Source organism: Ochotona princeps, chromosome 15 (assembly GCF_030435755.1).
Source record: "Ochotona princeps isolate mOchPri1 chromosome 15, mOchPri1.hap1, whole genome shotgun sequence".
Taxonomy (NCBI): domain Eukaryota; kingdom Metazoa; phylum Chordata; class Mammalia; order Lagomorpha; family Ochotonidae; genus Ochotona; species Ochotona princeps.
The window spans coordinates 56837128-56861753 of record NC_080846.1 but is presented as its reverse complement, the minus strand read 5'-3'; the positions used below and the strand labels follow the sequence as shown (position 1 = coordinate 56861753).

The 24626-nt window shown below is 48.8% G+C and overlaps 1 pseudogene; it reads right to left on the bottom strand.

The window, feature by feature from the left end:
• Positions 1-8080: 8080 nt before the first annotated feature.
• Positions 8081-9011, bottom strand: LOC101535902 (transcription factor SOX-2-like; annotated as a pseudogene).
• Positions 9012-24626: the final 15615 nt, after the last annotated feature.

The following is a 24626-nucleotide window of genomic DNA, read 5'->3' as shown; positions in this document are numbered from 1 at the left end:
GCCGTGGGTGCTCCACCAGCCCCCAGCACCCATGCAGTCCTCTCCAGACTGGGTGCACAGCTGTGGTTCCCTCACGGCTAGCCTGCCCACTGCCCTGCCTCTTGCTCCAGGACCAGGCAGACTTGGCCAGTGACATGGTGTCTACTTCAGACCACTCATCCGCCTGTCACTCCAGAGCCAGCTCTGTCCACCCTGCACCCACCATGCCTCTACCACTTCCACCATGCCTGCTACTCAGGGACATATTGGGGGCTGGGATCTTCCAAGGGTAGATCTGGCTTCCAGGCCCCTACTCTGGGATCAGGGGCTGGAATGTTCCAGGGACTCTGCTGCTTCCCTCTATGCCTCTCCCATCTCCTATTCCCCAAAATCCAGCTATCTGGGCTTTGTACTTCCAGAGGTGGGTCCTGCTTCCCTGTGGGTAGTTCCCTCTGTTTTTGCTCTGTGGCTCCTGCCTTTGCTGTCTCTTTGTGTGGCTGGATGCGGAGACCCTTACTCCGTTGGTGCTTGCAAGATGGACTCCTGGTGCCGTTTCCTGTGTGACTTCATCTCGCAGCCTGCTGTGACCCAGCATAGGGTTTGACCCAGGACCAGCCGCACATTCCTTTCTGTCTGTCTAAGTCCATGCTGGTGGGCACCTGCACCTTTCCCCACCACAGTACGGGGGAACAAAGGACCCTCCACTGAAGGCATGGCAGATTGATTGATTTGAAAGGCATGGTACAAGAGGGAAAGAGATCTTCCCTCAGCTGCTTTTCAACTGTTTCAAAATCTTGGGGGTATTACAACGAAGTGTTGAGGCCATTAACATCATCAACAAAGAGAGAGTGGTTGTGCAAAGTCTTAGTCTGTTAAAAAAAAGATCAAGTGACATATTAAGACTCCAGAAAATCTTAATTGTGAAATAAACAACATCAAACTGATTGATGGTAAAGACCCTGAATCAAAGACATCAGATTGGACCCAGCAAAAAGGCCTAGTGGTTAAATCTTAACCTGGCATGAATGGGATCCAATATGGGTGCCAGTGTGTGTGTGCCTGTAGCTCTATTTACCTTCCAACTTCCTGCTTGTGGCCTGAGAAAGCAGTAGTGGTTGGGCAGAGCCTTGAAACTCTGCACTCAAGTGGCATATCAGGAAGAGACTCCTGGATCCTGGCTTCAGATGGCTCAGCTGTGGCTGTGGCTGCCACTTGGGGAGTGAACCAGTGGATGGAGGATATTTATCTCTGTCCTTCTTTCTGTAGATCTGACTTTACAATAAAAACAAAACAAAGCTTGTGATGTCTCTAATATTCTCACGTAGTATACATACATTCTCTCTCAACCTCTCTTTACATGTGTATGTATTTTTAGTAGAGAGTCTGTCAGATAAGAAAACACTTTGATCCAAAGGGCTCCAAATGCAATGGAGAGGGCCAGGTGAGATGGCCTAGCTACTAAAGTACTCACCTTGAACGTGGCAGGATCCCATATGGGCACCAGTTCTAATCCCGGCAGCTACACTTGGCATCCAGCTCCCTGCTTGTGGCCTGAGAAAGACTTGGGACACTGCACCCATGTGGCAGACTGGAGAAAGTTACTGGCTCCTGGCTTCAGATCAGTGCAGCACTGGCCATTGTGGTCACTTGGGGAGAGAATCATCAGACAGAGGATATTCCTTTGTCTCTCCTCCTCTGTCTATCTGAGTTTGTGATAAAAACAAAATAAATTAAAAACAAAACAAAAGAAAAAACAAAAAGAGAGGGGCTCGGACTGCAGACATCCACCTTGCCCTGGCTTCTCTGGCCACATTCCATTACTGCTAGGCCTTACATCTCCTGAAACTCTGGAAAGTACACAAATTATAAATACAAAACATCTTAGAATTAATATCTTTCCTGTCCCACCCAAGCAGTAAACAGATTGTGAGGAATACACACATACAGGTGCCATGTTCAAGGGCTACCTGAAGACCTGAAACCAAAAACGTACTGCGGAGAGCAAGAGTCAGAGTGCCAAAGCAATGAAAGCACGTGACCAAGAGAGAGTGTCCACCCTCCCCCTCCCTGCAATCAGGGGTCACTGTGGGCCTTGTGAGGGGAGTGGTTACACAACAATGCAATTCCGGCCCCTCTCAGGTTACAGATAGGGGAGCATCACATTTGGGCAGGAGGAAACACCTAGGAGGTGGGGTGGGGTGTGGCTTCCAAACTGGTGATCCTGAACTAGCTGCCTAGCCCACAACATTGGGAGAAGGAAGACACAAATTTCAGCCTTTCATTTTTGGTTGATGCAGCAGACATTACTGCCCATTGCGAAAAAGTTTCTTTCTCTCTGCCCTTGGTGTGACTCATGTCAACCCCTCCCTGAGATAGCACTGTATGGACACAATTCCCATCTTTTTCTTGGGTCTTTCCTTCCTTGGAGTCCCTCCTGCTGCTTCTAGGGCAGGCCACCTTCTTTCTGCTTCTTAAGTAAATCCTGCTTTGCAAACTAGAGTTGTCTACAAGAACATTTTTTCATGAGACAGGAAATAGATTGTTGCAGTGTTTCGTGCTGATTTCCCTACCACACTAGCCTGCTTTGCCCTGCAGCAGTGGAAAGGCTATGGGGGCGGGCAAGCTGGAAATGAGTGTTGTGGGGCCAAGCCCTCCTGGCCCTGGAGGAGATTCTAGGCAGGCCAGGGGTGTGGGAGATGACACTGGAGGGTTACGGTGATGCTGCAAATTGTGCATGTTGTGGGGTGGGGGCTCAAGATGTGCAGGCTGGGGCTGCAGGGTCACTGGCAGAAGGGGCTCAGCCCTGAAGCGGCTGGCAAACACACTCTCTACTAAGGGAGTGGGATAACTGGCTGAGCCCGACTGTCTCTCGAGCAGTGCACGGTGTGGCAGTGCTCCTGGGCTAGAGGTGTACTGGGGCCAGCTAACTGAACCTGGCCCTGGATTGGCAGGTGGGGCAATGGTATTATCTTAAAGAAGCACTTCCGCTACCCTACCCCCATGCAATCTGGTCTGGTCAAGAAATGGGGAACTACAGTGCCGTAAGAGCAGGGACACTGGCCAGGATGACTTGGCTATGAAGCAGATGGCAGACAGAGAGGGGACGCACAGTGCACCGACTTGTCCGACTTGGCCCTGGAATAGTGGCCAATCAGCTCCTTGGGCTCTGGGCTTACTGCCATGACCCATTGGCTTTGGAATACAAAGTATGTGTACTGGGGGCACATGTGGATACCGACCAAGTAGCATGTGGGGCTGAACGGCCTGCTAGCTAGGGCTGAGGGATGCACTGGCCTAGGCAACTGGGACAATGTGGCCCTGAAGCAGATGGAGTGCATGCTCAGGGCCATGAATGCTGTCTGAACAGGCCTGGCCCTAGATCAGTGGTAGGGGGTGATGGTGAGGTTGGGTTAGAGGCATGTGGAGCACCAGTTGAGCCCACCTGACCCTGGAGTAGCTTACATCCAAGCTGGCAATGGGGGGCTGGGTTGTTAGTAGAGTGGACATCCAGCGGGCTAAGGGCATAGGGGATGCCAGCTGAACTGGCCAGTCCTTGCAGCAGTGGTCTATGAGCTTCTCGGCAGGGCAAGTCCCACATGCTGTTTGGTCTATGAGCAGACTGTTGGGGGTGCCAGGTGGCTGGTAGTGCCCATCTGGTTCTACAGCAGCAACTGGAGCAGTGAGGCAGGTGTGTTGGTGTCTTGGGCAGAGTGGGCCTAGGCCTGGGCCTGGAGCAACGAGAGGCCTAGAGGTGCAGGGATCATTAGCCTAACACTTGTGGCTCTGGAGCAGGTGGCAGGTGAGCTAGGGGAGCATGGGCACAGTCCAACTTTTCCTGGCCTTGAAGTGGCCATCCTTGGGGGTATTAGAGGTGCAGGGTGGGTGGCAAACGCTGGCTGATTCTACATGCCCACGAGATACCTGAAATGTGGAGGGTCAGGTGGGCTAGATGTAAGGGGGTCTCTGTTCAAGCAGTCCTGTCCCTGCAGCTGGACACAAGGCAGGAGTGTTAGAAGCAGTGTAGGTGCTGGGTAAAAGGGTCTGGCATTGGAACACAGGCAGAGTGTGGTACATGAGGGCTGCGATCATGTATGCTGGCCCAGGCAGTCTGGCTCCACCCAGGAGCAGCAGTCATCTTGACAGGTGGTGGGGTGATGGGACAGGGTAAGCAGAGGCCAGCCCAGAGTACCTGGTCTGGGACTGGCTGGTGGGCGAGAGGTTGTCTGAGTGAAGAAGTTGGTGGCCTAGCTTGCCTGGCACTAGAGCTGCAGACCAAGCGGGCATGCTACAGGCTCATTGGGGATGAAGGATAAGAGAGGATGCAGCCAAACAGCTTGCCCTTGGAGCACCAGAAAGCTGGGCGAGGTATATCCGCTGTGGGCAGGTTGCTCTAGCCAAGCCAACATAGCCTTAGAATAGCGTGTGGGGTGACAGGGTGGTTTCAGAAGTGGTGCTGGGGATGGCAGCAGAGCTGTCTTGGCCCTGGAACAGGCAAGGCTGGCTGTAAGCACATGGGACACTGGCTGAGACCACCTGGCCATGGTGCAGTAGGCTTGAGCAATAGCACAGCCCAGCTGGCTTTGGAAGGGCTGGCATGCGGGTTAGGGTTGTTAGGGATGTGGACTCAACCCCTCTGAGCATGGAGTGGCATGTGGGCTGGGTGGGCTAGAGGTGCAGGGCCTGGCAGCTGAGCAGGCTTGCATATGTAGTAACTGGTGTTGCCGCTGGGTGTCAGACTCGCTGGTAACTTCCAAGGGAAGTCAACTACTGGAATAGTGGCACTGGCAGAAACAGCCATGCACCAAACAGGGGTAGATTCTGTGGTGAGGAAATCATTCACTTGACCGCTGCTTACAATTACATTTACAAAGTAACTGATTATAAGCATCCTAGTAAACAGTGAGGTTTGTGTCTGTGATATGTTCTCTTAAAATGAATCTTGCTTATTTTGTAGGATTAATTCTAAGCCAAGTGGTGTACCTTTGTAGAATCACAGTGTGTTCTCTCAGGAGTCCTATTTGGTAGCAACAGAAACCTTTTCAACAATGATCCCTATGCTCACCTTGTATCATTCTTCATGGAGTCCACATCTAGAGCAGGATGTCCAAACTTCTAATTCCATCAGTGTCAGGGATCTCCTAGATTCCCCTCCTCCCCGCCCCTGGCCTTTCACTTGACTGGCCATCATTGGGCCACTGCCTTGCTTGTTCAGCATCAATGGTAAGATGTGGGCAGAGCAGGCTCTGGTCTGGTGACCCAGCTGGGTGCTGACTGATTCCATAGCATTGCTGCTAGCTAATACTGGGTTCTGTCAGAGCCACAGGCATACATATCAGTTGGAGAATTAGCCCACCCATTCAGTCAACACTGAGAACAACACAATTTTGTTTCTGCTTGTTTTATTGGACTTTATATAGAGACTCATCATACTTGTCTAAAAGTGTACCTGGTAATAAACCTTTCAAAATTTACATTGAGTAAATGTATATATAATTTATGTCATTTAGTTATTTAAATGCATATTTTATGTGTGTACACATTTTTGTTTCACATGATTGCACCATCACAGAGATTTATAAATACTTCAAAGTGCATCATAAAAAGATTATTTTTTAAAAAGATTTATTTACTTATTGTTAGAAAGTCAGATTTCAGAGATAAGAAGAGACAGAGAGGAAGATCTTCCATCTGCTGGTTTACTCCGCAAGTTGCTGCAGTGCGTGTAGCTGAGAAACTCCAAAGCCAGGAGCCAAGAGCCTTCACTAGGTTTTACACAAGAGTACATGGTCCCAAGGCTTTGGGCCATTGTCTACTGCTTTCCCAGGCTACAAGCAGGAAGCTGGAAGGGAAGTGTAACAGCTGAAACATGAGCTGGCATTCATATGGGATCCCAGCACATGCAAGGAAAGGACTTCTGCCACTAAGCTACCACACCTTGTCCAAAACCGAATTTTATAAATCCGAATTCCAAAATTCATCTTTTTTTTTAAAGATGTATTTATTTTTTTTTATTGGAAAGTCAGATATACATAGTGGAGGAGAGACAGAGAGGAAGATCTTCTGTCCGATGATTCATCCCCAAGTGACTGCAACGGCCGGTGCTGCATGTATCTGAGGCCAGGAACCAGGAGCTTCCTGGTTTCCAACATGGGTGCAGGGTCCCAAGACTTTGGGCCATCCTGCACTGCTTACCCAGGCCACAAGCAGGGAGCTGGATGAGAAGTGAAGCTGCCGAAATTAGAACTGGCGCCCACATGGGATCCTGGCATGTTCAAGGCAAGGACATCAAGCCACTAGGCCACGCTGCCAGGTCCTGCAACTTATACCTTAAGGACTATAATCAATTATATTAAGCATAGATTTTAATTCACAATCTTTCCCATCAACAACACATTTCCATTCTTGTTACCAGTCTGCATGCTAATATAAAATCTAGGAGATAGAGAACATGAGTTCCCCTCTTACCTTGGAACAATGTAACAGTGGATTACATTTTAAATCTATGCCAATTTATTCTTGACATAACTGTTACATGCTTTAGAGATCACATCAAGAGTTGTATTTAGAGCCCAGCCAGGTGGCCTAGTGGCTAAACTCTTTGCCTTGAGTTCGTCGGAATCCCATATGGGCACTGGTTCTTTTTTTTTTTTCATATTTTAAAAATTTATTTATCTCAAACTGTGCATAATGGAGTAAAAACTTAAGTTGAAAATGTACCTGTTATAAGAATGGTATCGGTTCAAATATATATACGGATTCTCGGCAGAGTGATTCAAATAATACAGAGCCAAATCTTTTAAAATATACTATGGGAAAAACAAAACAGGAAGAGGGATGTGAAGGAAACCTGAAAATATCACAATAAACTTACAGAAATATTACAAACCATCTGAAAATAATTCAAACAGTAATTTTATGTCGGTGCTCTTTCATCTGAACAAAATGGAAAGTTTGGGATTGAACAAAAACTATTATCGATTACCAATGATGTCAATCTGCATGGCCATTTTTGCTTAACAGAAAGTTAAAAGAAATTTAGTACAATCTGAAACTCTTGCCCATTTTAAAACCAGACCACGGAGATAGTTTTCCCAGTTACTTATTATAAATTTTTTTCCTTTTATACAATTTTTTTTAAAGATTTATTCGTTGTATTACAGCCAGATATACACAGAGGAGGAGAGACAGAGAGGAAGATCTTCTGTCCGATGATTCACTCCCCAAGTGAGCCGCAACGGGCTGGTGCACGCCGATCCGAAGCCGGGAACCTGGAACCTCTTCCAGGTCTCCCACGTGGGTGCAGGGTCCCAATGCATTGGGCCGTCCTCAACTGCTTTCCCAGGCCACAAGCAGGGAGCTGGATGGGAAGTGGAGCTGCTGGGATTAGAACCGGCGCCCATATGGGATCCCGGGGCTTTCAAGGCGAGGACTTTAGCCGCTAGGCCACGCCGCAGGGCCCTTTTATACAATTTTTAAAATAATTAAAATGTCCAAATCTGGGTCTGGCGGCATGGACTAGCAGCTAAAGTCCTCGCCTTGAGTGTGCCAGGATTCCATATGGGCGCCAGTTCCTGACTGCTCCACTTCCCATCCAGCTCCCTGCTTGTGGCCTGGGAAAGCAGTCCCAATCGTTTTGGGATCCTGCATCCCTCTGGGAGGTTCCTGGCTCTGGATTGGCACAGCACCGGCCATTGTGTTATTGGGGAGTGAATCATCGGAGGGAAGATCTTCCCTCTGTCTCTCCTATTTGTATATCTGACTTTGTAATAAAAATAAATAAATCTTTTTAAAAATGTCCAAATCTAATTAATTCTCTTCACATTTGGTAGCCCCCTCTGAACCTGTCATTTGCTGTGGGTAATGAAATTTGCATCTTTGTCAACATACCAGGATTTTTGTTGCATGCGCTTGTTTTATTGTCATGCTTCCTTCTCACTCTCTACTGTTGCACCCCTCTCATTTCCTATTTTGTTGTTGTTGTTTTGTTTGTTTCCATTTTCCTCTGAATATGTCATTCCCCCTGCTCCCCACTTCACTATCACCCCCCAACCTCCCCTCCCACCCCCAGTCCTTCTCCAGTCCGCTGTCCTGTGGGCGCCCCTCACATGTGCGAGAGAGGCAGTGTGCTGTTAATGGCCATGCTGGGCACCAAGCTGCTCTGGTAGTGCTGTGACGTGTGCACTCACCTGGGGCTGGTGGGCTCTGGCACCTCTGCTCCAGGGAGGTACATGATGATCTTGTTCTGGAGGTCCCCGGCCTGGCAGGGTGCCCTGGAGTGGGAGGAAGAGGTAACCAGGAGTGGAGGGGGGGGCTGGAACTGGTCTTGGACTTGACTACCGAGCCCATGGAGCTCAGTACCATTGCAGGGGTGTCATGCTGCAACTAGGACATGCTGTGGGTGGGACAGCCGTTCATGTAGGTCTGCGAGCTGGTCATGGAGTTGTACTGCAACATGCTCACGTCATAGCGGTGCATGGGCTGCATCTGAGCCACGCCATGCGCATTGAGGCCCCGATGCTGCAGGCAGCCAAACTGGTCCTGCATCATGCTGTAGCTGCCATTGCTCCAGGCCTTCACGAGCACATAGCTGTCCATGCGCTGGTTCACGCCCGCGCCCAGGCCGCTGCCCACCCCAAACCCGCTGGCCATGCTGTTGCTACTGGGGGCCAGCAGGCCTCTGGGCTGCGTGTACTTATCCTTCTTCATGAGAGTCTTGGTTTTCCGCCTTGGCCAATATTTATAATCCAGATGCTCCTTCTGGTGCAGCCCCCTCAGCCGCTTGGCCTTCGCGATGAAGGGCCGCTTCGCCATCTCCAACTGTTTCCACTCGGGGCTCAGACACTTGCTGATCTCAGACTTGTGCATCTTGGGGTTCTCCTGGCCCATCTTGCGACTTTGCCCATGGGACCACACCATGAAGTTGTTCCTGGGCCTTTAGGTTGCCATTGCCGACCACCGCTTCCATGGCGTTGCCATCGCTGCCACCCCCCCGAATTCGGCTGCGGGCCCAGCGGCTTGAGCTCTGTCTCCATCTGTTGTCACTAGGCCATTTAATTTTTTTTTAAAAGATTTATTTTATTTTTATTACAAAGTCAGATATACTGAGAGGAGGAGAGATAGAGAGGAAGTGGAGCTGCCGGGATTAGAACCAGCGGCCATATGGGATCAAGGCGAGGACCTTAGCCACTAGGCCACGCTGCCAAGCCCCATCTCCATCTGTTGTACATGCGGGTGCTGTGCGCGTGGGCCCAGCCCGCTGAAGGCCGGAGACCCTTGGCGCGACAGGGAACTGGAGGGTGGGGGGACCGCAGGAGGAGGAGGAAGTGTAGGGGAGGCGGGCCGGCAGGTGATTGGGGATCACGGGTTGGGAGAGAAGACCAGGTGGAGGAGAGCAATTTGGGGAGGGGAGGAAGGAAGGGGACAGAGGGGGGAGAGAGAGAGAGCGAGATAGAGAGAGAGAAAGAGAAGCGAACTGGAATCGGGTTCAAAAAAGCAGTGTTTCCCTCCGCCTCGGGCCCATGCCGCCGCCACCGACTGCGATTATTATTATTATTGTTGTTGTGATTATTTTTTTGGAAAGGCTTAAGCCCCTGACTCAAACTTCTTTCTGCCTTTCTTTCTCTCCTCTTCTTGTCCCCTCAGTCCTTAAAGAGGTAGCAAACTACTTTCTCCCTTTTGCAAACACTCTTTCTCTGCTTTTACAACTCCTGATACTTTTTTGAACAAGTTAATAGACAGCCGTCCGAGTGCTGATTCTAATCCTGGGAGTCGTGCTTCGCATCCAGCTTCCTGCTTGTGGACTGGGAAAGCCTTGGGACCCTGCACACATGTGGGAGACATGGAGGAAGTTCCTGACTCCTGGCTGCGGATCGGCAAGCACCAGCCTTTGTGGCCACTTGGGGAATGAATCATCCTACAGAAGAGCTTCCTCTCTGTCTCCCCTCCTATCTGTATACCTGACTTTGCAATAAAAATAAACTAAATCTTAAAAAAAAAGAGTTGTACTTAATCAGGCACAAACAGTGCTCTTAGGGCACAAGAGGCTAGGAATTCTTAAGTTTACATTTAGAAAATCTCACTGGTCGGCAAAGGGCGTAGACATGTTTGAGATGACAGAAAATTATTAGATAGGCTAAGGTATAGAAAGCAGATTACAGAAAAAGTAAGGGGTCAGGAAGTCAGCAGGGAGGTACTTGGAGAACCCCTGCACACAGAGAAGAGGTGACCACAGCTGAGCGGTGTTTAGGGAACAGAAAATCCAGCAGCCACTGATGAGCTGTGATTCGGACTCAAAGGACAACCAGAGACCCAGAAGCAGCCACAGATCAGCCCTTGCAGCAGCCAGGTGGGAACTTGGGTTCACATGGGGAGCTCGGGAAGTGAAGACAGGTTGGGACTGGCGAATCGTGCCAAATACTTTGGATGTGGGGAGAAACGCACCCTCCTTCACTGCTGGTGGGAGTATAGGCTAATACAACCACTGTGGAAATCAGCATGGAGAATGGTTGGAGAATTGCAAATAAATCTGCAATACAACCCAGCTATCCTGCTGCTGGGAATATACCCAATGGAAATGAAATCTGCATGTGAGAAGGGCATCTGTAATCCTATTTACAATAGCACAAGCTACAATAGCAAAGACATGAAAACAATCTAGATGTGCATCCAAAGAAGAGTGGTTAAAGACACTGGGGTACACCTAATCCATGGAATATTATTCAGCTATTAAGAACAATGAAATCATTCTATTTACAACCAGGTGGTCCCAACTAGAGACCATTATGCTCAGTGAAATAACTCAGTCACAAAAGAACAAAAATCATATATTCTCTCTTATATAAGGAAACCAGTGTGGACTATGTAACTTCAATAATCCAATCGATACTGTTTTTGTTTTGTTTTGGCTGCATTCCATGTGTTTTGAAGTTTATTATTTCAGTTGTATTTGTTCCAAATACTCTCTCTCTTTATTTTAAGATGTATTTATCCTTATTGCAAAGTCGGATATACAGAGAGGAGGAAAGACAGAGAGGAAGATCTTCTGTCTGATCATTCATTCCCCAAGTGAGCACAATGGCCGGTGCTGTGCCGATCTGGAGCCCGGAGTCAGGAACCATGAACTTCCTCCAGGTCTCCCATGCGGGTGCAGGGTCCCAAGGCTTTGGGCCATCTTCCACTGCTTTCCCAGGACACAAGCAGGGAGCTAGAGGGGAAATGGAGCTGCTGGGATTAGAACTGGGTGCCCATATAGGATCCCAGCAAAAATGCTCTTTTCTCTTGTTGAATTCATTGCCAGCTCAGGACTATATGATGGCATCATTTTTCCCAAGAGACTTTTGCATCTCCTTCTTGTCACCCATGTGTTGGTTACTCAGTGGTGTGTTTGTTCATGGAGCTGTAGTTTGTTGTTGTCATTGTTGTTGTTGAGGCTGTTGTTCTAGCTCATACCAGTTGTTGACCTTGTTTCATGGTTTCTCAATTATGGAAATGTATAGTGATGGGGTAATGGGGCCTACCATATCCAGATGTGGGGATATAATGCAACATGCATCCCTGTATCCAGATTAAAGATGGATTTCCAATGAAATTCTGGGAAAAGTGTAGAGAATGGGATGCTGGACAGTTTGAGTTTGTCTGCTCCAGCAATGTTCGGGTACACTTAAATAAGAGACTGATGGAATTACAATTTCTCATGGAGGATTGTACCACTGTAGTAAAATGGGGAATATCTGTCGGGGGTGGGACTTTGAGGGAAAATACCAGTCAATATGAAATTGTAACACATAATTCAAATATTCAAAATTAAATATATGTATGTATAAAAGAAAAAAAAGAACTGAAACGCTTGATATGCTTTTTATACTCTATGTTAATCTTCAATGGCTCAGGAGAGCAGAGAAATCTTCCTCCTTCTTAGAATGTGTGAGGAAGAAGTTAAATACAATCTATCAAGATTGTAACAGGTAATTTACAGACACCAGACTCGAATCTGCATTTCACATTATCAAAAACTATAAAGACATACAGTGGAATCCAAGAGTGATCCTGGATCCTGACAGCCTCTTAACAGGAGGTCATATGCACGGAGCAGGAGGGGATCCCAGAGACTCCCAGTACATCACCAAGAAATATCAATATGTGTACCAAGGACTATATCCCAACTGTCAAGGAGATCACAGGGAATTGGGGCACCCTCATAAGCCAAAAACTCTGAGGACAACTATTACCTATCAGATTTCCCACATTGGATGGAAGAGACCCAGATCCTTCCTCACGGGATCTAACATCATCAGAGCAACAACAAGGAGCCTTGAGCAGTCCTCAGAAACAGAAGAACAGTAAACTTCTATCAGGACTCAGGAGAGGAGCTCTCTCTGGTCTTTACTTAGTTCCAACTTTTTCTCTCCATCCTCTCTGGCAATGGCCATCAGGGTCGCTCTGTAAATCCACCCGCCCAAAAAAAAAAAAAAAATTAGATCAGATAGACAGAGACAGACCAATAAGGAAAGCTTAGAACAGTTAGGAAAAAGCTTGGACTTCCATATACCTTACTAGGTAGAACACAAAGATCAGTTACTCCTCACTAAGGCATAGAAGATTTCTCTGCACACCCCTCCAAAATTTGCTCTGTGCTGGATAGTTCACATATGGCTATGAAAGCTATAAGCCTGTTTGGACTATCCTAAATTTTGCAAAGTTCAGTAAAAATCACACTTGAATACTATAAGCTGCTAAATATAAAAATGAAAATAGACATGAGCCAGCTGAATCATACCATATAAGCATTTTGAGGCTTTTAGCAACTGACTGTGTATATACTACAATTGTGATGTAATGAAGTAGTTACAGGATGTGATTAAGAACTTGCAATTCCTAACAAATGGGTTACTCAATACCATGTTAATTAACTTCATGATGTTGTGAATTTCCATGTTTCTTTGTGTTGTTGAAGTTGTGTAGTGGCTTTTCATTGAAGGGGATGATATTCTGCCAGCTCTACTTTTGTACCAAGGAGGGTCACCAATTGAAACTGTTGAATTTAGCTGGACAATGGGATGCTGGACTCTCTGCATGGATTTTGCCCACAATGACAGAATCATGGCTGGATATGAACTGTGCCACTGTAACAATATGGAGGAATTCAATATGGGGGGATGGCTGAGGAGGGATTGCGGGAATCCCAGAGCCTATGATACCGTGTCATAAAATGAAATAATAATTAACAAAAGAAAATATTTATCTCACTTAAATACATTTTTTAAAAATTTTATTTTAATTTTAGAGCACAGTCAGTTATACAGAGAAGAGGAAAGACACTGAAGAAGATATTCCGTCCAATGGTTCACTTTCCAAGTGACCGCAATGGCCGGTGTTGGGCCAACCCAAAACCAGTATACAAGAACCTCCTTACAGGACTCCCATGCGGGTGCATGGTCCCAAGACTTTGGGTCATCATCCTCCACTGCTTTCCCAGGCCACAAGAGGGAGCAGTATAGAAAACAGGACTGCCGGGATTAGAACTGGTGCCCATAGGGGATCCTGGTGCTTTCAAGGTGAGGACTTTAGCTGCTAGGCCTCCACGCTGGGCCCTAAATCAAAATTTAAGGCGTAGAAATCTAATTGAATGTTTATTACTTTTGGAGGGCTCTGTTCTAGCAAGTTACTGAACAAGCTTGGCAAGTAACATTTTGTTTTGTTTTATTTGTAAGTAGATGTTACTTAGCTTATTCTGTACCCCACCCCTCTGGATTAGGGGTGGGGTGGGTGAAGCATAGAAAAGTAAAAGAAAATGCTTAAATCTTGGAATAATTAGTTTCAAGAAGAGGAAGAGGGTGAAGGAGGGGGAGAAGTGGTTGTGGCTGCTCAGATTCTCAGTGAGGACAGCTAGCTAGGGAACTTCAGACAGAGGAGGGTGAAGGAAGGAGTGAGGTGTGAGAAGTAGGTGGAGCTCAGTGTGACTTAGATGGGAGAGAGTGGAGGGAAATATTGATTATTGGTCACACAGTTCATTATCATTTACACCCAAGTAGCTTATGCTGTAGGCACAAGGAATATCTAAGTGGCTGCAATGGCCAGAGCTGAGCTGATCCTAACCTAGGAGCCAGGAACTTCTTCCAGGTTTCCAATACGAGCAAAATTTCCAAGGCTAATCCCAGTAGGTGAGGATCCATTTACAGCCTCAAATGAGTGCTTGCATATACTGAAAACTAGCTATTGTGGCAATCTGTTAATAAAATTAGTAAAAATTAGGGGGTCTGGCACAATCACTCAGTGGCTAAAGTTTTAGCTTGCAAAAGCTGGGATCCCATATTGGTGCCTGTTCATTCATAGCTGCTCCACTTCCCATCCTGCTCCCTGTGTGTGGCATGGGAAAGCAGTTGAGGATGGTATAAAGCCTTCGGACCCTGCACAAACATAAAATACCTGGATGAGATTCTTGACTTTAGATCAACTCAATTTTGGCTGTTGTGTCCACTTGTGAAGGGAACCAGCAGAGGCAAGATTCATTTTTTTGTCTCTCCTTCTCTATGAAATCTGTCTCTAAATAAACAAACAAACAAATAAATAAATAAACAAACAAACATCAAAATAAAAAAATAGTAAAAGTCATTAAGAAAGAAATGCCCTGCAAATAACCCATTTCTGGGATATAAACATCACCCTTCATAAAACGTGTAATCATTCACACGATTATGGGAAGAATTTCTGAAATACTTAGAATTTATTTTAAAACAGGGCTCAGCATAGCAGCCTAGTGGCCTAAGTCCTTGCCTTGTACCTTCCAGGATTGCATTTAGGCACCAGTTCTAATCCCAGCAACCCTATTTCCCATTTCCCTGGTCATGGCCTGGGAGTTCAGTTTAGGACAGCCCAAAGCCTTGCATCCCTACAGCTGTGTGGGAGAGCTGAAAGAGGTTCTAGGCACCTGGCTTCAGACTGGTGCAGTACCGACCATTGCAGCTGTTTGGGGAGTGAATCAGTGGATGCAAGACCTTCCTCTCTGTCTCTCCTTCTCTCTGTATGTCTGACTTTCCCACAAAAAATTTTAAAATATCCCTTAAAAAATGTTTTAGAACATAAACCAAAAATCACAAATTGTGGAAACCGAGGTACAGAAATACATATATAATCGCTTGTCAGCCTTTTGGCTAAGATCAAGTGTAGAAATACATATATAGTGCATAAAATATGAAATACAGATATAATATGAATTACATATATCACTGCAAGTTGTCTTTTGCTAGATCGAATCTGGACAAGTCCTCTTCTGGCTGTGTCTTACACATTTTTGTGATTGTGTAATCTGCACTTTAAAAAGTGAAATGAACTGGGTGTGGCAGTGTGGCCTAGCAGCATAAGTCCTTGCCTTGAACACGTCGGAATACCATATGGGCACCAGTTCTAATCCCGGCAGCTCCACTTCCCCTCCAGCTCCCTGCTTGTGGCCTGGGATAGCAGTCGAGGATGTCCCAGTGCAATGGGACCCTGCACCCGTGTGGGAGACCTGGAAGAAGTTCCTGGTTCCTGGCTTTGGATTGGCACAGCACCGGCCTATGTGGTCACTTGGGGAGTGAATCATCAGATGGAAGATGTTCCTCTCTGTCTCTCCTCCTCTCTGTATATCTGACTTTGTAATAAAATAAATAAATATTTTTTAAAAAAGTGAAATGAACTAATGGAAAAAACTGCCAATATAAAGAAGAAAAGTAGCAGACTAATGAAAATTCGGTGAAGTGTATCTGCAGACTATTGTCCTACATTTCTTGGTTTCCAGGCTTGATCAGTATGCAGAGAGGCCAGGAGGTGGACTGATGCGAGAGGCGACAGCAGCCCCTGCTTTTGGAAGGCTCAAGCTGCAAGAGAAGAGGCCACTTCCAGCCTGAGGTGAAGCCCCGCCCCTCACTTCCCCTCACTCCAGAATCCTACCTGACTGCCCCTCTACACGTTGTGATTCTGATTGGCTGCGCATTGTGATGTCATGCGTAGTCAAGTTCTGTGGGAGTGGTCCAATCAGGGAGCCCAAGAAGCCCTGTGGCAGCAGGTGGGAGGTTGGTGGGGTGCCGCCATATCCGCGTTGCTGGTTGTGCTGGTGGAGAGACACAGGTGGTTGAGGCAGTGCTGCCCCTTGAGCTCCCTCCCCGCAGGAGCCTCAGCAGGACCCCCGACTCGTCAGAAGCTGGGAAGGGTGAGTGTGTGAGAGTATCTCCTGAGGCCCCAGGGCGGGAGGGGGCCAGGAGGGGGAGCTTGGGTTCCTCACTCTGCAGCACTGACCTTGAATACTAGGACTCCCAGTTGAACACATTGTGCAGTGAGGAGGGGGGGGTGCCCAGGGACAGTTCGACCTTCATGTTGGGCATGATTTCCTTTTTTCTTTATTTAAAGCTTTTTGTTGTTGTTGCTTTTTGGTGGTGTTGTTGTTGTTATTGTCCTAATTTTTTTGAGTTGATGAAGAGCGTCTCAGGCCCCCAGCTCAGTCCTCATTGAAGCTCCTCCTAAGGGTCTGGGGCAGTTTTCTTGTTGCTGACACCAGAGCAGCACAGACTCCAGCAGTTAGAACAAACAGCCTTGTTTTCCTCCGAGTTTTGCTGCAAGGTTGAGGGGCAGCATGTGGTGCTGGCGGTGTGTTTGGCAGAGGCCTGGGGTGGGACAGTGCCCTTGTAGACAAGCCAAGGGAGTGCACAGAGACTCACACAAAGGGGCTTCTCTAGGAGAACCTGATGTAGGAGCTGTTAAGGCAGCACTACTGATTTATCCTGATGGCTTCTGGTATGTTGTCACCCATTCCCTTAAATTCTCACAAATAGGATTGAATGTCCCCATGAGTTGTAGAGGGAATAAGTCAGATTCAGTAGAGAGCATTAAGGCAGGGAATAAATCTGTGAATGTCCAGAACTCTTGCCTCAATGCCAAGTGCTGCTCTCTGTCCTGAAAAATCACAACAGGAGTCACTGTTTCCCCCAAGATACACTTCAGTAAGTTGTTTTCTTTTTTCCCCTATGTCACAAAATTAGCATTAGCTGTTTAAAAGAACTGTTTGCTGTGAACAGTAGGCATGGGAGAAAAGCAGTGAATGCCCACCTGACACAGCACAGGAAGGCATCACTGCCCTGTGGGTATGTGTGACAGTGGTTAAGATGACATTGGGACTCCTGTGTCTCCATCAGAATGCCTGGGTTTCAGTTCTGTGCAAATGCAGTGCGCAGCTACTGGACAGGCTGGGAAGCAGCAGACAGTGGCTTGCGTACCAGTGTGAAAAATCTGACTTATTTTTCATCCTGTGGCTGTTATAGACATGTGGGAAGTGACAGAGTGGAGGAAAAAGTCTGCCTGTAAGTAAGGAAAAAACTAAATTAAGCTGTTGGAAACTCCTCAAATTTCGATCCCCTATTGAAACAGTTACATGGTTCTCACTACACTCTTTTAGATTTTCTGAGTTTCAAAATACTTATAACAAACAAACATGTCTATCTTATCCTCTGGCTCACTCATTCCCCCTGAAAGATAGCAGTAGAATGGGCGGTTGCCATTCAGAGTGGCAGCTGATGCCCTAAAACTGGAGGGCATCTGTTGTGTTCCATTTAGTTCATATAGTTAACCCCTTGGAGCATTAATATTTTCTTTACCCATCCAGAGCTCCATTTCTTGGTGACATATTAATGTCACCTAAAGAAATGATTGATGCACTCTGGGTTGTCTCAGCCTTGGCTACCTAGGGAGTAAAACCTTGGCAAAGACCCAGGTAACTCCTGGGTAGTGAGGTTGGAATACACAGCAGTTTCATTTTGCATCCACAGGTTGGTTTAGTCAGAGGATAATTTGTACTAGCAAAGAATCAGTGTGACGGTAAAATTTTGGTAGCCTAGAGCACTTATCAGTTTGTGAGTGTATTTGTGACTGTTGTCATGCAATTCCTACAAATATTTGCAATTTTCCAATTCTGGTGGTAGAAAGGGTAAAAAATTGTGAGTGTATTTGACTGTTTTAATAAAAAGTTAATACCATTTGTGCTCAGTGTCTGGGATAAGAGTCTGTTAAATTCCATTTTATTTTTGGAAAGCAGATGCACAGAGTGGAGAGACACAGAGAGGAAGATCTTCTGTTCATTGATTCAGTCCCCAAGTAACTGCAAAGGCCTGAGCTGCGCCAATCCAATACCAGGAGCCCAGAGCCTCTTCTGGGTCTCCCACATGGGTGCAGGTTCCAAGGCTTTTGGCTGTCCTCCACTGCTTTCCGAGGGGACAAGCAGGGTGTTGAATGGGAAGCAGGGTCATTGGGGTTAAAACCGGCACCTACTTGGGATACTGTCCCATGCAAGAGGAGAATTTTAACTGCAGAGATACTGACACGGACCTCCCTAGATAGCTGAAAGGGCTGAAAAAGACCTGAAAGGGCTAACACTGCTGTCCACTAACATTAACCTGCACCAGTGTGTCGAGTTCAAACTTAACTCTGAAGCCACTACTAATTGCAGATGATGAAATAATGGAATTGTGTTGTGATTAGTTGTTGGCAGTAATATGGTATTAGGCAAATATAGCACATCTGATGTTAAAAGAAATTCACAGAGGCCACAGCATTTACTTGATCTTGAATGTGTGGTTGCATCGGAGAGCTAAGAAGCTGGAGGAGACACTGCAGGCTGTGAAGCGTTCCCAGATCCTCACTATTACATTTCTGGCTGCTTAGGATTCCCTCCATCACTGCAGTGAACCCCCCTTGGGCACTGTGTCCCCAGTGAGAGTGATGCCCCAAGCCTGGAACCGTGGGAAATCAGGTAAGTGAGGATCTCCCTGGGAAGTGTAAGCAGACTCTTCCCAGAGCTCATTCTCTGTCCTGTCCTGGTGCTTTGATATCTAGTTTGCTCACTTCATGGCTGAGCCACCACAAGGTGCATCTGTGGCCAGCCTGCCCTGCCTGCCATTCCAGGCTCATGAGGTTCTGCCAGCATCACCAACTTCCCTAAACCACATGCCAGCCCTTCCAGGACCAGCTGGGCTATGCTGGCCCACAGTGAGTCTCTACTATGCCCCCTCCCATAAGCCCACTGCACCAGGGCCAGATGATCTCGGCCAGCGCCTTATTTGCACACAGCCGCCCTTGCCTGCTCCAAGACAGCTCTGTCAGTGTCCCCTGCGCCACCTCTCAGCCTACCCTGTCACTCCGCAGGCTCTCTAGGGCTAGGTCATCTTTGACACAGCAACCTGCCCCTTGGCAAGTACACCCTGCCAACCTGCTGGTGCTGGATCCAGGCCCAGGCTGTTAGACTGCTCCCATCCCCTGCCTACATCCCCAATGAGGCTGTAGCACACCCACCCAGTCCACAGCTTTATGGCCAGGTGGGTTCAGCCACGTATTTCTTCAGACAGCCTCTTGCCTACCAGCTGCTGCCATGCTCGGTAGCTTGGGCTCATCTCTGCCTCCCTTGCACCCCCACCCCACCCAACACAATGACCTCTTGTCCAGGGTGAAGCCAGGCTGCTTGGGCCAGAGTATATGGATCCCAGCCTTCATGCACCACACGGCGTGCATTCCAATGCCAACCACCCCCCCCAGTACCTACATTTCCCCAGCACTCCTGCCTTGTCGCCTGCTGCAGGGACAGGCTTGCTTGGCGAGAGACACCCTACCTCTAGCCCACCTGACCCTCCTTGCCACAGGTATCTCAAGAGCAGGTAGAATCAGCCAATGCTTGCCTCCTATCTTGCACCTCTAATATGACCCAGGATGGTCACTCCGGGGCATGACCAGCTTGGATGGTGCCCCCACTCCCTTTGCCCACTTGCTACCTGTTCCAGAGCCAAAAGGGGCAGTCTGATGACCCCTATACCTCTAGGTCTCCCACTGCTTCCTGGTCAGGCCCACTCTTCCCAAGACCCCAGCATGCCTGCCCAGCTGTTCCACTTGCTGCAGCAGAACCAGGTGGACTCTGCCAGTCACTTGGCACCCCAACAGGCTGCTTGCCCACCTTCCACAACAGGGCAATGTTGGCTTGCCTTGCCAGGTAGCTCATAGACCACTGTTGCACGTTTAGCTGGCATCACCTGTGCCTCCAGCCTGACATATGTCCACTCTGCTTACAACCCTGCTCCCCTTAACACCGCTCCCCATTCCCAGCTTGGATGTAAGCTACTCCAGGGTCAGGTGGGCTCAACTGGTGCTCCACATGCCTCTAACCCAACCTCACCATTGCCCTCTACCATTGATCTAGGGCCAGACCTGTTCAGACAGCACTTCACAGTCCTGAGCACACACTCCATCTGCTCCAGGGACATGTGGCCCAAGCTTCCTAGGCCAGTGTACTCCTCAGCCCTAGCTAGCAGGCTGCACAGCCGCACATGCTGCTTGGTCAGTATCCCCTTCTGCCCTAGTACACATTGCATTCCAGAGCCAATGGATCATGGCAGTAAGCCCAGAGCCCAAGGAGCCCACTGGCTGTTATTCCAGGGACAAGCTGGAGAAGTGGGTGCACTGTGCGTCCCCTCTCTGCCTGCCACCTGCTTTATAGCCAAGTCATCCTGGCTGGTGTCCCTGCTCCTATGGCACTGTAGTCCTCCATTTCATGGAATTGCATGGGAGGAGAGCAGAAAGAAGGGCCTTCTTCCAACATATGCATTCAGTTGCTCCACTTGCCCATCCACAGCCAGGCTCAGATAGCTAGCACCAGCACACCTCTAGCCCAGGAGCACTGCCACACCATCCACTGTCCGCAGCTCGAGAGCCAGTCAGGCACAGCCAGTGACCCCACTCCCTCGGCAGGCAGTGTGCTTGCCAGCCACTCCAGGGCTGAGCCCCTTTTGCCGGTGACCCTGCAGCCCCAGCCTGCACACCTTGAGTCCCAAGTCAAACAACACAGGCACTCTGCTGTTTTACCTGACCCTCGAATTCATCTCCCACACCCCTGGCCTGCCTGGAAGCTCCTCTAGGGCCAGGAGGGCTTGGCCCCACAACACTCATTTCTAGCCTGTCTGCCCCATAGCCATCCTGCTGCTGCAGGGCAAAGTGGCTAGTGTGGTAGGGAAATCAATACAAAACACTGCAACAACCTATTCCTGTCTCATGAAAATATGTGCATGTAGACAGCTCCAGTTTGTAAAGCAGGGTTTATTTAAGAAGCAAAAGGAAGGTGGCCTGGCCTAGCAACAGGAGGGGCACCAAGGGAGGAAAAACCTGAGTTAATGGTGGAAATTGTGTCCATTCAGCACCATCTCAGGGAGGGGTTCACATGACTCACCCCAAGGGCAGAGAGAAAGAAACTTATTCTCAATTTCCAATAATGGCTACTAACTCACATAGAAAAAAGAGGTGAGACATGTGGCTTCCTTCTCCCAGTGTTGTGGGGTAGGTAGCTCGTTCATGGTCACCAGCTTGGAAGCCAAACCCCACCCCAGCACATAGGCCCACCCTTCTGCCCACTTTTGACACTCTCCTATCATCACCTGGAACTTGAGTGGGGGAAGTATTGCATCGTTGTGTAACCTTGCCCTTCACAAGCCCCCACAATGGCCCCCGATAGGGAGGGCTCACTCTCTTGGTCTCATGCTGCCATCACTCTGGTACTCTGACTTTTTGTCTCTCCAGTACCTGCTATTCTCTCGATTCGCGCAGACAGTCTTTGAGGACAGGAAGCCCCTGTGCATGTCCCCTGTATGTTTGTATTCCTTACCCTATGTTCACAGTGTGGGTGGGACAGTGAAGATGCTAATTCTAGCATGTCTTGTATTTCTAATTTGTACTTTCAAGAGTTCCAGGAGAGGTGAGGACTAGCAGTAATGGAATGTGGGCAGAGAAACCAGGGAAAGGTGGATGTCTGCAGCCTGAGCCTCTTTTCAAGAAGTGCAGCCCAGGCCTGGGCCCTTTATTCCCATGACCCTGTGGTTCCAGCCTATTTGCTAAACAGCAAAGTTTATGAAGGAGGCAGGTAAACAGATTAACTAGCATGGGTCAGCTCTTTGTCTTTCAGAGGGTGACATTAGTGTGAAAGTTAAATAGATTTTTGTGGAAAGAGTGAGTATAAAGCCTTAGGAACCAGGTGCACTGGACAGCCACAGGAGGTTGCCATGTTTTCAATGGGTGCACATTGGGTGGGCGGTAACACTGCAGGAGGGTGTTAGCTCTAGGCTGGCTCTGCCAGGAACCTTGCCATCCCTGTTCTCCATCTTGCTCCTCATTTTCCCTGGACCCTCAGCACCTCTTGAGCTCCTGCCTTGGCTGCTGCAGCAAGCACAGCTCTTCAGAGCTGGCAAAGCCTATGCTTCTAGCCTGCCTATCACGCGTCCCTCAGGCTTCTGCAGGCACACTGCCTGTCACACCACGGATGGACCAGCTTGGCCAGAGCAACATGTACAACAAGACACCCACTGCGCCACCCAGCCTTGCCAATGCCAGGTCAGATGATTCCAGGTGGAACTTCCATGCCCCAGCCTGCTTATCAAACCCTTCAGGGTTTGGAAGGCTTGGCTTGTCCTGCCCACCCCATCCCCAACTCGAGGGTCAGGCTGGCTCAGCCAGCAACCCTCTCCGTCTGACAGCCATTGATCAACCAGCCACTTTCTAACCAGGAACATTATGCTACTGCTTTCTTTGCACCCTGTGCTTCTGTCTGGAGCCCTGCCACCATGCCCACTGCTCCAGTGCCAGGACAGGTCAGCTTAGCGAGTGTACAAACGCCCCCATCCTGCAGGCACCATGCTCTGCCTACAGTTCCAGGGCAAGCCCTGCTTTCCCTGTGTACTCTGTGCCTCTAGCACTCCTGCCAGTGAATCTAGCAAGCCCCCATGAGGCCTTCCAGGGCCAGGCCAGTTCCGCAGGACCCCCATCCTGGCTGAGCTCTACCACCTGCTCCTGAATCACGATAGCTCTTCCAGAATCCCCCACACACCCAACACAACTACCCTGCTGTCCTACTCATTGCTGCAGAACCAGGCCAGCTTGGTTGGGATCCTTGGTCCCCATCTGCCTACCATTGACTCCAGGGCCATTCATACTCAGCCAGCCATGTTCCCCCAGCACTCAACACCATCTGATGTTCCTCCAGGGTCCCAAGCCTGGCAACCCTACAAATCTAGTCATTCAGTCCTTCCTCCCTTCTCTCTGCCCCAAGGACAGGCAAGTTTGGGCTCTGGCCCACCTGCCACTTTTCTCTGTGCCAGCCACACATCTAAAATGCCAACTCCACCATTACTACCAGGACAGGCTAGCTGCACTTTGACCCCGGGGCTCTAGCCTTCCTGGTCCACCGCCACGGCCACTGTTCCAGAACCAGGCTAATTTGGGCGGTGCCTCCTCTGCTCTCGACTGCCAGCCATTCACTTCAGGGTCAGGCCAGCTCACTAACACCAATACATCCCCCATCTCACCCCACCCCAAGTTCCCAGCCTACCTGTAAGCCACTCCAGGACCAGGCAGGCTTAGCTGCTGCCCAGTCCTCTGCTCTAGGGCCAGACCTGTTCTGTGGGTGCTCCACCAGCCCCCAGCATCCACTATATCTGCTCCAGGATTGGGGGGCACAGCCAGGGTCCCTGCACCTGTAGTCCTCCCAGCACCTTGCCTGCTGCTCCAGGACCAGAAGCCTTGGCCAGTGACATGGTGTCTGCATCAGGCTGCTTGCCTGCCTGCAGCTCCAGAGCCAGGTCTACTTGCCCTGCACCCACCATGCATCTCCCACATCCGTACCGCACCCACTTTCCAGGGCCATGTTGGGGACTGGGTTCTTCCAGTGGTAGATCTGCTTCCATCTACCCCCTGCTCCCCACCGAGTCAGGGACTGGAGTATTCCAGGGGTCCTGCTGTTTCCCCTCCCTCATCTCCCCTTCCCCTCTACCCCAGTTCCTGAACATCAGTGCTATAATCTTAAAAAGTGGGTTGAGCTTCCCTGTGTGTAGTGTCCTTTGTTCTTGACCTTTGGCCCCTGCCTTTGCTGCCTCTATGCATGGCTGGATGTGGAAACTCGTCACTCTTACTCTGGTGGTGCTTGCAAGATGGACTCCTGGTGCCATTTCCTGTGTGACTTCATCCCACAGCCTGCTGTGACCCAGTGCAGGGTTTGACCCAGGGCCAGCTGCACACTCCTATCTGCCTGTCTAAGGCTGAGCTGTCAGGCACCCGTGCCCTCTTGGGGGCCACAGTAGAAGGAACAAGAGATCCTCCACTGAAGGCATGGCAGATTGATTGATTTGAAAGGCATGGTGACAGAGGGAAAGAGATCTTGCATCAGCTGGTTTTACTCCCTGGTTGACCAGGACAGTCGTGGTTAGGCTAAGCTAAAGCTAGGAACCAGGTGGTTCATGCAGGTCTCCCATGTGGGTGCAGGGACATTTCCCAGGAGCATTATCAGAGAGTTGGAATGGGAAGTGGAGCAGCCAGGGCTCAAACCAGTGCTCTGATGTGAGATGGTGGTGTTGTAGGTATCAGCTTGAACCAGGGCAGAAGAATTCCAGGACAGTTTCTGAGAGGAGGGAAAATGAGTGATATTTTCTTCATCATTTTTAAAAAATTTCTAAAACTGTTAGAATTACATGTCAGATCTTGATAATCTGAAAAGAAGTGGGGATGTTTTTTTTTATTGTTTTGTTGTTTTTTTTTTTATTTTTCAGTGTAAGGGAAACTTTGAGAGCAACTGGTGTAAAATTTTCTGGTCTCTATCTGGG